The sequence below is a fragment of the Bos taurus genome, chromosome 5 (assembly GCF_002263795.3).
Source record: "Bos taurus isolate L1 Dominette 01449 registration number 42190680 breed Hereford chromosome 5, ARS-UCD2.0, whole genome shotgun sequence".
NCBI lineage: Eukaryota > Metazoa > Chordata > Mammalia > Artiodactyla > Bovidae > Bos > Bos taurus.
The window spans coordinates 71,600,528-71,612,719 of NC_037332.1; the positions used below are offsets into that span (position 1 = coordinate 71,600,528).

The 12,192-nt window shown below is 47.2% G+C and overlaps 1 protein-coding gene across 1 annotated transcript in view; it reads right to left on the bottom strand.

Annotated features, from left to right (window-relative positions):
- SYN3 (synapsin III) overlaps positions 1 to 11,967 on the bottom strand; it is a 492,649-nt gene extending 480,682 nt beyond the window's left edge. The window contains exon 1 of the mRNA XM_005206770.4: positions 11,909 to 11,967. The gene's annotated coding sequence lies outside the window, so the exon portion shown is untranslated. The remainder of the gene's footprint in view (positions 1 to 11,908) is intronic.
- Positions 11,968 to 12,192: the final 225 nt, after the last annotated feature.

Genomic DNA, 12,192 nt, shown 5'->3' on the forward strand with positions numbered 1-12,192 from the left:
AGAAGATACAAAGAATTAAACTCAAAACTTTAGAGTAAAAAACACAAAAGCAACCAAAAATGGGTAAGAGACTTGAATAGACACTTGACCGAAAAGGACACAAAAAGGGAAAAAACATACATGAATGAAAAGATATTCAACATCGTTTGCCATTAGGGAAAGGCATATTAAAACCACAGTGAGATACCACTAAATGATCAGAATGGCTAAAATAAATACTGAAAATGCCAACTGCGGACAAGAACACAGAGCAACGGGAACTTTTATACACTGCTTAAGGAAATGCCAAAATGCTACAACCATGCTGGAAAATAGTTTGGCAGTTTCTTATAAAACTGAATGTAAATTTACCATCTGCCCCAGCAATCCAACTCCCAGGTATTTATTTATCCTAGAGAAGCAAAAATGTATTTTCACACAAAAACCTGAACACAAATGTTTATAGCAGCTCTATTCCTAATTGCCAAAAGCTGGAAAGGAAACAAGTGTCCTTCAAGGGGTGAATGGATGGACAAACTGTGATATGTCTATTCAATGGAACACTAGTCAGCGATGAGAATGAACAAACTCTGGATATACCCAACAACATGAACGAATCATGAAGACCTTATGCTGAGGGAAAGAAGCCAGCCTCGGAGGGTTACATACTGTATGACTCCACTTAGCTGACATTCTCAAAAGGACAAAACGGTAGTGATGGAAAGTACAGCTGTAGTTGCCAAATGTCAGAAGTGGGGTATTCATGGTTATAAAAGGAGAACAGGAAGGATGTTTCTGACAAAGAAACAGTTTGTATTTTCACTGAGGTGCTGGTAGTTCCATGAATCTATACATCTGTTAAAAGTCATAGAACTGTACACCAACACAAAGTCTACTTTACCATATAGCAATTTAAAAAAGTTAAAGCAAATGAAAGAAGTCAAATCATGTAACCTCCTGGTTCAAAATCTCCAACTTAGGGACTTCCCTGGTAATCCATTGGTTAAGAATCTGCCTGCCAATGCAGGGGACACGGGTTCACTCCCTGCTCCAGGAAGATTCCACATGCTGTGGAGCAACTAAGCCCGTGAGCCAGAACTACTGAGCCTGCGCTCTAGAGCCCACGCTCCACAACAGAAGTCCCAGCAATGAGAAGTCTGTGCACCGCAAACTAGAGAGTAACCCACGTTTGCTGCAACTAGAGGAAGCCACATGTAGCAACAAAGACCCAGCACAGCTGAAAATAGAGAAAAATAGTAAAACTTAAAAGAAAAAACCCTCCAACTTAGAACAGAATCCAAACTTCTCTCCACAGCCCATGAGTTCCACCAGTGCGGGTATTTCAGATACTTCTCGGGCCACATCTTCTCAAACTCTTCCTTCTGTGTCTCTCTGTCTACCCTGAGGCACCCCTGCTGTTCCCTCTGCCTGAAATTCTTTCCCACAGGTATTTCCAAAACTCACTTCCAAACTTCCTCCATGCCTCTGCTCAAATTGTCAACTTCTCAGAGAGACCTTCTTAAACTGAATTTTCTATAATGGCATTCCCCCCTGCCCTTATACTGTTTACATTTTAATTCATAGCATGATCACTAACTCACATCTGTATGCACTTTATATTTCCCACCAGAATATAAGATCCACGAGGCTAGGAATCTTGTCTGTACCATTCATCAATACATCCTCAGTACCTAGGGCTTTGCCTACCACAAGATGAGAGTTCCACAAATAATTGTTAAATGATCAGTGATTAAACCCAGCAGATGAACATTTAGTGATGAGATTCCTAATGCATTGAACTTGGCCGCATACTTTGACTTCTTTGCAGTATCCGCATACTTTGACTTCTTTGCAGTATCCTTCAAATCACCTGTCCACTTGGCGCCTAAGTAAAGCAGCCTTAGTCCAGACTATTTAATTAAGCTATCAGTGTTCTAAAAATGAATTAACTCAACAACTCCCTACTAAGTGCAGCCTTCCAGTACTTGGTTAGGTACCTGGCTTGGGATGAGCTAGGATGGGGCAAGGCTGCAAGCACCCTCATTCTTAGAGTAATGCCACATGGGGTTTCCTCAGGGCTTCTAAAAAGCTATCTAGAAGTGCTACTAATATGTGCAAAGAAGTTGGAGGTGAGATTGAAGAAAGAAAAAATATACCACCTCTCCTCAACACCATTCCAAGGAGAAGGAATAAATTAGCACTTAAAGGACACCTACTCTCTATGTTCCAGGCACTCTCTAAAAGTTCTATTTAATCCTCCATCCACCCTTCAAGGTGGACTCTATGGGCCCCATTTTCATACATGAAAAGAGCCAGGCACAGAGAGGTTAGGTAACATGCCCAGAGTCACACAGCTATAGGTAATGACTGGTGCTCTGAACTCAGGCCTGTGGAACATCAAACCTGATTCTTTTCCCACTCTGAATTTTAGAAGCAATATTCATGAGGGTGGACACTGTCCAGAGGAACCAAGCAGACATGCCAACCTCAAACAGGAAACGCCAGCCCGGACACCTAGATTCTTCACTAAAACTTCTCAAAGGTCGGCATCAGCAAATCTGCTAAAGCAAGATGCTGAGCACTTCCAGTAAAAGTGTACTGAGCATCTGCTCTGTCACTGGGCTCACGTTTAGTATCTCACTTAATTTTCATCATCATTTTAAATGGGTTACATGTATGAAGCATTAAGGGCTATTTATCCAAAAACAAAGGTACCAATCCTACAAGCAAACAAGAACACCTGAGAATTCTCTACCCCCCACTTCATGCCAGTTAGAAATTTTGAACTTACCTCAAAAACAGAGCAGTGTGAAACTCAAACAACTGCATATAAATTTTTTTTATATGCTAGTTCTTTTAGTCTTGGTCAGGGTTTTACCCACTAGTTAGCACAGGAATTATTGTTCAGTGTTGCATACACAGAAACCAGGCAAAATGCAATTTGAGGGGCAATGAAAACATCTTCAAGGGTATTTTGGCTATGAATGATTTCTACCCCCATACTTTGGCTCTGGAATCTAAATATCAGTAAGACAAAACTCTTCTCTACCTCCTGGTTTCCTCTTGTTTACTCCTGCCTGGTTAATAATCGAGAGATCATAGATCAAGAAAGGCAGAGAGAGGCTACTAAGTGCTACTCTTTGCCAGGGCAGCAACGCCTGACGGTTACCAGCCGTTTCTGATGATGCTGGCAAGGAGAGGAGTTTCCTGCCCACTGGACCACTGCCATCCTCAGGCCACTCTTCCTCCATTTACCTGCTACCCACTCCCTTCCACATCCACCCCCGGCTGCTAGCTTTGCTTTCTAGCCCTGCAGAATATTTATAACCCCTCTTTCCTATGATGATCATTAGCGTATTCAAAGCCTGGTATTAGGATGATTCTTTCTTAACGTTATAGTGATCAAGAAAAGAGTCACATATCTGCATTGCGCTTTTAAATAACTAAGTGATGGTTTTTACTTCTGGGTGTTCATCTCTGCACATCCAAGATACTGACCCCCACCTCCCCACGAGGAGGCTCCACTGATCAGGTTCTACACTTTGGGAGCTGTGCCCTGGAAATATGCAGCTTAGTTAGGAAGACAAAGAACAGAGATCACATGTCATGTGGCCAGTGTTCTTACAGTGTACAATTAGGTGCTGGCCACATGTAGAGGGTGAGGGTTGCAGCTGCCTCCCCACCAGGAAAGCTTGCTGACCCATGAACTAGACTCTCCCGAAACACAGCTTGCATCCTGAGTCTCTCTGGGGAAACTGACCAGGTCTCAAGCTTTGTTTACTTACTACCCCATCCATGTCTCAGACCTGCCTCAATGTCAAGCCCACAGGAGGTGCTCATTGAGCCTTCCTCCACTCTGGCACTTCAAAGGGGCCTGGAGGTAAGGATAATTCAGTTGAAATGATCCCAAAGTTCTCAATGAAGGTTTAAAAATACTCTTTAATAATAATATCACTTCACACACCTAAGGTAAGGTGTCTTGGTCTCCATCTCTACCATGTATCAACTCACTGAGTGATATAAAACAGGTAACGTAACTTCTCTAGACCTTCATTTTCCCAGATATAAACTGAGGGGCCTGATCCAATGGACTGTAGGGTCCTCTCCAGATCCAGGGACCATCTGCTGTCCCAGACAGTAAAGTGGATAATCCACAATAATCTGACTGAACTGGCTGATCTGAAGAATCACTGGTAATTTCCAAAAGAATGGAGAGCATGCCAAGAGCCAGAGGTAGACAAAGACTCCAGCTCCAGCTCTTTTGTTACTCTACCATGAACCACCACCCCAGCACAGGTTCAAATGCCAGTGTCAACATTCACTGAGTGATGATCTTGGGTAAATCACTGAACTCCTTCGGCCTTGATTTTCACATCTTTAGATTGCTTATTCTACCTCCTCCCAGGCCCACTGGGAGGGTGATGCATTAAAATGTGTGTAAAGCCCCCTGCACCCAGAGGACACATGCTACGTTTTCCTTTGTGCAAACATCCTTCACCTCAGCAGTCATCCACTTAATCAACAGACTCAGATCCTGAGGCTTTTCATGATCCAGAGCACAGACAGCCAGAGAGGAAGGGCTCTAAAAGTCAATTAGTTCAACTCCCTCCCACCTCTGTGACTGACACATGAAGAAACTCAGACTCAGAGAGGTGCAAGGACCTGCCCAAGGACCTACGTGTTCTTCAGCAATAAAGCCTGGTCCAGAACACGGGGTGGTAGACGCCAAGGGTCACACAAGACACAGACAGAAACCTCTGCAGGCTCTGCTCTCCTTAAAGAAAATAGGGACACTCCAAATAAAACCAAATTCTAAAAGCAACGGTATTTTTTATTTACAAATTTTGGCGAGGGCTGCAGAAGAGATGTAGAGTCACAGTCTGTCTATGAAATGCAAAGTTTCCCTGAATTCCCTGTGAGATGAAGGGCAGAGTTTCTTGCTAGCAGCCCTTCCCAGTTACTCCAGTCCCCTTTCCCCTCCCCGTTTTGACTTTTTTCACTTTGTACACCTTGAGGGAGACATGCTGCACTAGGTTCCCATCTGAGCAAGGTGAGAAGTCTCAAGTCCAGGCAATAACGCACGCCCTCTGAAACACAAATGGCACAACCCCCCAACTGTGCCGTCATAATACAAAGAGAATCCTCCTGCTCCCGGAGCCCAGCACGGGACATTAAGAACATGACCCAGTCCACAAAGGCACACCCAAGGGCCAGCGATCCAAAGGTCCCCCTGAAAGACACAATCAAAAATCCCTGAGGCCATTTAGGTACTCCTGGAAACCTCAGCCCAGAGTCCATCAAGGGCACTCAACTGAGCACTGAAGAGGGAGCCCCAATAAGACAAGGAGGGGCGTGGGTGACAGCTGGCTCTGGGGAGATACTGCTAACCTGATGCGCCCCCTCCTGCCTCAGATTAACAGAGAGAAGCATCTCTCTTCCAGAAGCACTGGGCAGAAAGCTACACCAAGAGCAGGCTTGTGAACAGTGTCTTGTCAGCACACTCCCCACCAAGCGGCCCCCTAATCCAAGCCTCACATGGTGTTCTTGAGCAAATAAACAGAGAGGGAGACCGTCCTGGCCTAGCTCACACCACATGTGGGGGCAGTTCTGCATGGAGCCTGTGCCAACCTGCCTTCTAGAGCTGTTCCCTCCCGCTGCCCCCAAGGCTCTTCTCCTCCAGGCCCATTCTTCCTTCCAAAACCGGGGGCTCACCTCCTGGTTCTGAGGATCCTGCCAGGTTGAACAATGCTCAGAAGCAGGTGACCATTTAGCAGTTCATCCAGTGGGACCTCTGCAGGCCAGAGCAGCTGGAGCTGTGCCCGTGCCCAGGGGCAAGGAGAGACTGCCCTGTATAACTTTGAAAGGGCTCTCTCTTCCCTAAACACTTCTGATCACCCTCCTCCCCCTCCGTAGTACTATGGAGACATGTGCTCTGCTTGGGAGGAGGTAGGGAGGAAGGTGCAGCTATTTACTGGAAGAAGGGCAACAGCCAGCTGAGCCATGCTCCATGCTCACGACCAGCAGAAGCGGACTGGGAGAAAAATAGCTCTGTGTGCTGCCACAGAATTATTAACCCTTGGGCTCCAGCTTTGCTCCTCACACAGCTGAAGCAAGAGAAACAATACACTTAACCAATGGAGTGCCAGCCAAAGACATTACATCACCAGTCAGCACTGCCATTGGCTAATAATTCCTAGAAGGCATTATCTACTTCTAGGTGCTTAACCCTTTCGTGAACATCACAGCAAAGACTCAAGCATTTGGTCCAAGCCTATGGGTCCTGGACCATGCTTTTACCAGGATGATCTGGGGTGCCTTCTAAACATACAGATTGCTATGTTCCATCCCAAATCATCCAAATCAGATTCTTGAGAAGTATGTGATGGTTTAGTGGCTAAGTCAGGTCCGACTCTTGCGACCTCATGGACTGAAGCCCACCTGTCTCCTCTGTCTAGAGGGTTATAGTCCACGGGATTTCTCAGGCAAGAATACTGGAGTGGGTTGCCACTTCCTTCTCCAGGGGATCTTCCTGACCCAGGGACCAAACCCTGGCCTCCCACATTGCAGGCAGATTCTTTACCATCTGAGCTGCCAGGGAAGCCCGCATGGATTTCTGTATCTTAAACAGTGTTCAGAGTGTGGAAACCACTGGCCTATTCAGAAACGCTTCCTCTCTGAAGGAATGAGATGAGATTTTTCTGATCATTTGTTACATGCCCAATGCATTACTATATCATCTCACTTATTTCCTGCGCTGAGCAGTGATGTGACTGGCTCCATTTCATAGGTATAAAAAGAGAGACTAAGTCATTTGCTCAGAGACAGAGCCCGGCTTTGAAAGTCAGACTGTTTGTACCCTATCTTACTCCTCTTTTGAAGCTTCCAAAATCAAATCAAGCTATTTGCCTACTCATTGCCTCCAGGGTTATAGAAACAATAGACCTCCTGGATAAGCTGGAAAATGCCAGTAACATGTGATGCAGGAAGAACTAGGGAGTGAAGAGAAAGGGAATTCCCATAGCAGGTGTTCAGGGATCATGAACCTTCCAGAGAACCCTTCTCTTTCTTAGGCTCAGTTCTTCTGCTTCTGCTACAAATCTCTGCTTAGCTGTCACTTTCTCTGGGAAGCCTCCTCCTACCTCCAAATCTGGGAGAGATGCCCCTGGTCCAGGCTCCTATGTCCTCTGCATCAGTGGCCTCACTGCTTGCTTACCAGGTAAATTCCACAAGATTAATTACAGCCATTTGTACCTTCACCAACATAGACCCAGCACAGTACCTGCCACATGTGAGCACTCAGTCTTGACTGTGGAAAGAGGGGAGGGAGGGAGGGGTGGAGAGAAGGAAAGAGGGAGGGAGGGAGGGAGGGAGGGAAGGTCCTTACTCAAATTCTAAACAGCATCACCCTGATGCGGGAAAGGCAAAGGACTGGAAGCCAGGGGAACCACAGGTCCAAAACTGTCTGACCTTGGGCAAGCCCATTCTCAGGGGGCCTTGGTTTCCCCATCTGAAAATAAGAACAGAAGCTACAAGAACTACATAACTACCTACAAGAACTTCCTTGTAGGTAGTTATGAGGATCAACTTAAAGAATGATAGGAGTTTGGATGCACTCCTCTGCACTTTCTCCCTCAATCTCATCCATATTATCAGCTGGCATCAAAGTGCTGACACCCCTCTTAATAGCCGGAGGTCCCCCTCGTCCCTGTGTGGGTGTCTTGGACATCTCCAAGACAGCATTTACATTTTCTCCCCCTGATCTTCACCACCACTCTTTGACTGGTGCTCCTATCTATTGATCTTTTATTTTTTTGGTAATTGAGATGAAATTTATATAACAAATTAACCATTTTAAAGTATACATTTCAGTAGCATTTAGTATACTCATAGTATAGTTCAAACACAACTTCCATCCAGTTCCAAAATATTTTCACCATCCAAAAAGGAAACCACTTAGCAGTCACGCCCTGTCTACCTTTCTTCCCCTCTCCACACAAAACTCTGGCCAACACCAATCTGCCTTCTGCCTCTATGGATTAGGCTACTTGGACTATTTCATATAAGTGGAATCATATAATATGTGACTTTTTGTGTCTGGCTTCTTAAACTTAACATGTTTCCAAGGTTCATTCACATGGTAGCAAGTATCAGTGCATACTCAATCACTAAGTCATGTCTGACTCTTTATGACCTCATGGACTATAGCCCTCCAGGCTCCTCTGTCCGTGGACTTTTTCAGGCAAGAATACCGGAGTGGGTTGCCATTTCCTCCTCCAGGGGATCTTCCTAACTCGGGGATGGAACCAGAATCTCTTGTATCTCCTGCACTGGCAGGCGGATTCTTTACCACTATGCCATCTGGGAAGCCCAGCATGTATCAGGACATCCTTCCTTTTTATGGCTGAGTAAGATTTCATTGTAAATACATACCACATTTTTGTTCATCCATTCCCGTTTATGGACAGCTGGCATCCAATCTTGAGCCATAAACCTCGGGTGGGGGGGGGGTCACCCTTGATCCTTCCCTTTCCCATAATCCTGACATCGAATGTATCAGCAAGTCTTGTCCATTTAACACCCCCAATACAGCTCCTTCTGCTTTTCCAGTATCACTGCTCCCCTGCAGCCAGGACATCAACACCTCTCTCACCAAACTCCTCATTTGTGCCAAGATCCCATTCTTCTTCCTAGTCCTTTTTTTACCCGCGAGCTGCATAAACCACATCATCCATTCACTTCAGCAATATTTACTGGGCACTTTTCTTTATGGAGGCATGACAGACAACAAGCAATTATGTAACACCAGGTTGTTACTAGGTCATTAAGATCCTTCACTGAGTTTTCATTGCACCTTGAGTAAAATCCAAGCTCAGCATGGCCTTCCATGGCCCCATCTATTTCTCCAAACTCATCTCAGGCTGCTCTCCAGTCATGCTGGATTCCATTCCTCCACCTCAAGGTCCTTGAACAAGTTGTTCTCTCTGCCTCTTGACCTTGGCATTGCTGGACCTTCCGCATCCCTCAGATCTCAGTGTAAATATCACTTCTTGGTGATACTACTCCTCTAAGTGGATCTACCCTTCATTAACTTCACTCATGCAAGAAATATGTGCTGAACACTGTGCTGGGATAAAGTGAGGTATGACCTCCTGGAGCCCTCAGTGTAGCAAGGAGGACCAATTACAGGGAAGTAAATACAATGAATCAGCAAGTGTGGTGAAGGGGGCATAAAAGGGAGGATATCTGCTTTATACCGGATGATCCAAAAGGCCTCTCTGAGGAGGTTATATTGAAACTGAATGGTGAGAAAGACTCCAGCGGGAAGATGGCCTATTACTTTCCATCACACCCTGGCTATGTAATGCAACAGTCCATTCTTCAGTATTTGCTTTGAAGGAATCAAAGCATTTAATGTCAGTCTCTGCCTCCCCTAATAGACTAAACTGTATTCCCAGCACTGAGGACAGTACCAACCATTTAGGAGGTATTCAGTGCACATTGATGAATTAATTACTGATCAATTAGTTAATCAATTCACCAATGAAATCATTCCACAGACTGAAACAAGTTCTGTGTTTTTTGCTGTGGTCATTACTTTATAGCAGAAGGACACCTACTCTGTTGGGTTTTAGAAAACAATGGGCTGACTGTAAAATGAGAATGCATATGCATAAGAGACACTGGATAGTAGTCATTGTAGTCATTATCAGGAAAGATTCTTTCCTTGTGGAAGCTGATCGACTCAATTCAAACTCCAAAATCCATTTTCAAGTGCAGTCAAGAGTTTAAAGGTGAGAGAAAGAAATGCTTCTGTTCTTCACCAGGCACAGCGCAAAGCACCTTCTCTCTGGTATCTCGGCCACTTCCCAAGCCCACCCTGGGAAGCAGCTGCCCAGGCACAGCTCTCAGCAACCCCCTCTAAGAAGAGGGCACCTCTCACTCCCCATGCTGGTTTCTGGGAGTGCTGGCTGCACACAGCTCACAGTTGAGCTCCTCTTCAGGAACCATCCTGCTGAAGGGACACCCAAAGTTATGCCCCCTTCCCTGGAGGCAGTCTGCCCCCACTAATTGATCAACATGGGGTTTCAAAGGCCTGGCCCCCAGCCTCAGATCACCTGAGGCCTCTCTTGCTTTCCATCATTGACCAACTTCTCCCTCTGCCCCCATCCTGATTTCCTCACCATCCATCCCTTGGAGAGTGAGACCATTCCCCAAGAATCCACTTACACCCAATTCTCAGAGCCTCTGAGTCTCTTCCCTTAGAATCCAACCTATGACAGGTGGGGATGATGACTTCCTTTTTAAATAAGAAAACTGAGATTCAGAAAGGTTAATAATGTCCCCAAGGCACATGGCTAAAGTGACTTTCTGGTGTGACTCCCTGTCAAGACTTTTCTCTTCACCACAGCCTCTAACAGCTGAGGCTGTGTCTCCATGAGACAGAAAGAGCCCATAGAGAGAAAACCAGATCAGAAACGACTGGCAGAGGTTCCCTTCACCATCCTCCAGGGGGCACCCCTGACAACAAGGTCCAGGTCAAAACCTCCAGAAACAATATGAAAATGACCTGTAGGTTGCAGAGGAAAGCATCACATGAGCAACGTCTCCATGCCTGAATGATCCATGCCTGGAAGCCAGGGAGCAGGGCTCTGGGGCAGACACTTCTGCCTTTAGGGGCCAGAATATTTACAACCACATCCAAAATATTAACTGCAACTTACCAGCTTTCTATTGCTCGAATCTCCATCCATTTCCATAGAGCTGCCAGAATTCTTTCACTGCCCTCCTTGATCACAGGACAAAAATCTATAGAGTCTAAGACTGCATTTTAAGGTCTGTGCATGTTTTAGCTCTTGCCATGTTGACAGCTCATTTCCTCCCCACAAAAGCCCCAGTCCTATTTGATTAGCTGACATAGGATTAACTGATGGTCTAAGTCAGGATACTGGACTTTTTCATCTTTGCACAGGAAAATCTCTGGAATTCCTGCTATCCTATCACACACACACACACGCATACAGACCCCCTACCCCAGTCTTGGTATCCAATCACACACACACACACACACCCCAGTCTGCTATCCCATCACACACACACACACCCAGCCCACACAGCTTTCACCCTGGCAAACCCTCCTACTCCTCTAGTCCCCATTCAATAGTCACCTCCTCTTGAAAGCCTTCCTGGCTTGCTCATGGTCCTCCTCTCCACGTAACATCCCCTGTACAACACTGCATTATAACTGTTTCTCCTGTTCTCCTTCTTAGTCCCAGGGACTCCTCCAACACCCTTCTTCCTGACTCTAGGGTTTAGCACATTGTCTGGCACACAATAGGAACCCGATAAACGCAGAATAAATACACGAGGCGCTCCATAAAGCACTAATTTCTCTGCCCTAGCTTGGCCAAGGAACCACTCTGAGTTTTGTTTTTTTTTTTTTTCCCCCTCTCTGAGCTCTAAGAGACCTAGAAATAAGAAATGGCATGATGAATCTGACCCCTGGCTCCGGGGGCAACAGGTCAGGAGGCGTCTGCAGATCTAGGCAGAGCAGACGTCCGGCCTCTGCGGTCGCCAGTTCCCCGCAAGCTCTTCCCCGGGCCCAGTCGCTGGGTGGAGATTCTCTTCGAAGCCACTATCCGAAGCCCCTCTGGCTCCCCGGCCCCTCAGGCGTGCCCCGCACGCACACCTGTCCGTCCCAGGGTCGGCCCGGCGAGCTGGCAGCAGCACTCGAGGAGGAAGCTTGCCGCGCCGGCTCCTCCGCCCACTGTCGGGCCCCTCCGCGCGCCCGCATCCCGCAGGCACAGAGCCGGAGCGCCTGGGAACGCAGCCTGGCGCCGGGACGCCACCAGCAGCCTCGGCGGGAGGTGGCGGGGACTCCCTGTTACCAGAAACCTCACAAAGTATTAACTTCGCTGCGGGTTCTGCTTACCTTGCGAGCCGCCAGGAACCCGGAGCCGGGGGTGTGCCTTGGCCGCGACGCCCGCCTGCGGATCCACTGGGGTCCCGGAGCTCAGCCTCCGCACCCCGTGGCGCGCGAGCGTCTCCCCTCGCCGCGGGGCCCCATTGGCTCGGGCAGCCAGGCCCGCCCACGGGAGGCTCCGCACATTGGAGGCCCCGCCCCTCGCCCCCCTCGCGCCCCTCTTGCCTCCCGGCTACCCGGCTCTCGGCCCCTTCAAGTGGTGAGGTGCTTCTAGACTCAGCTCTCACCAAGCT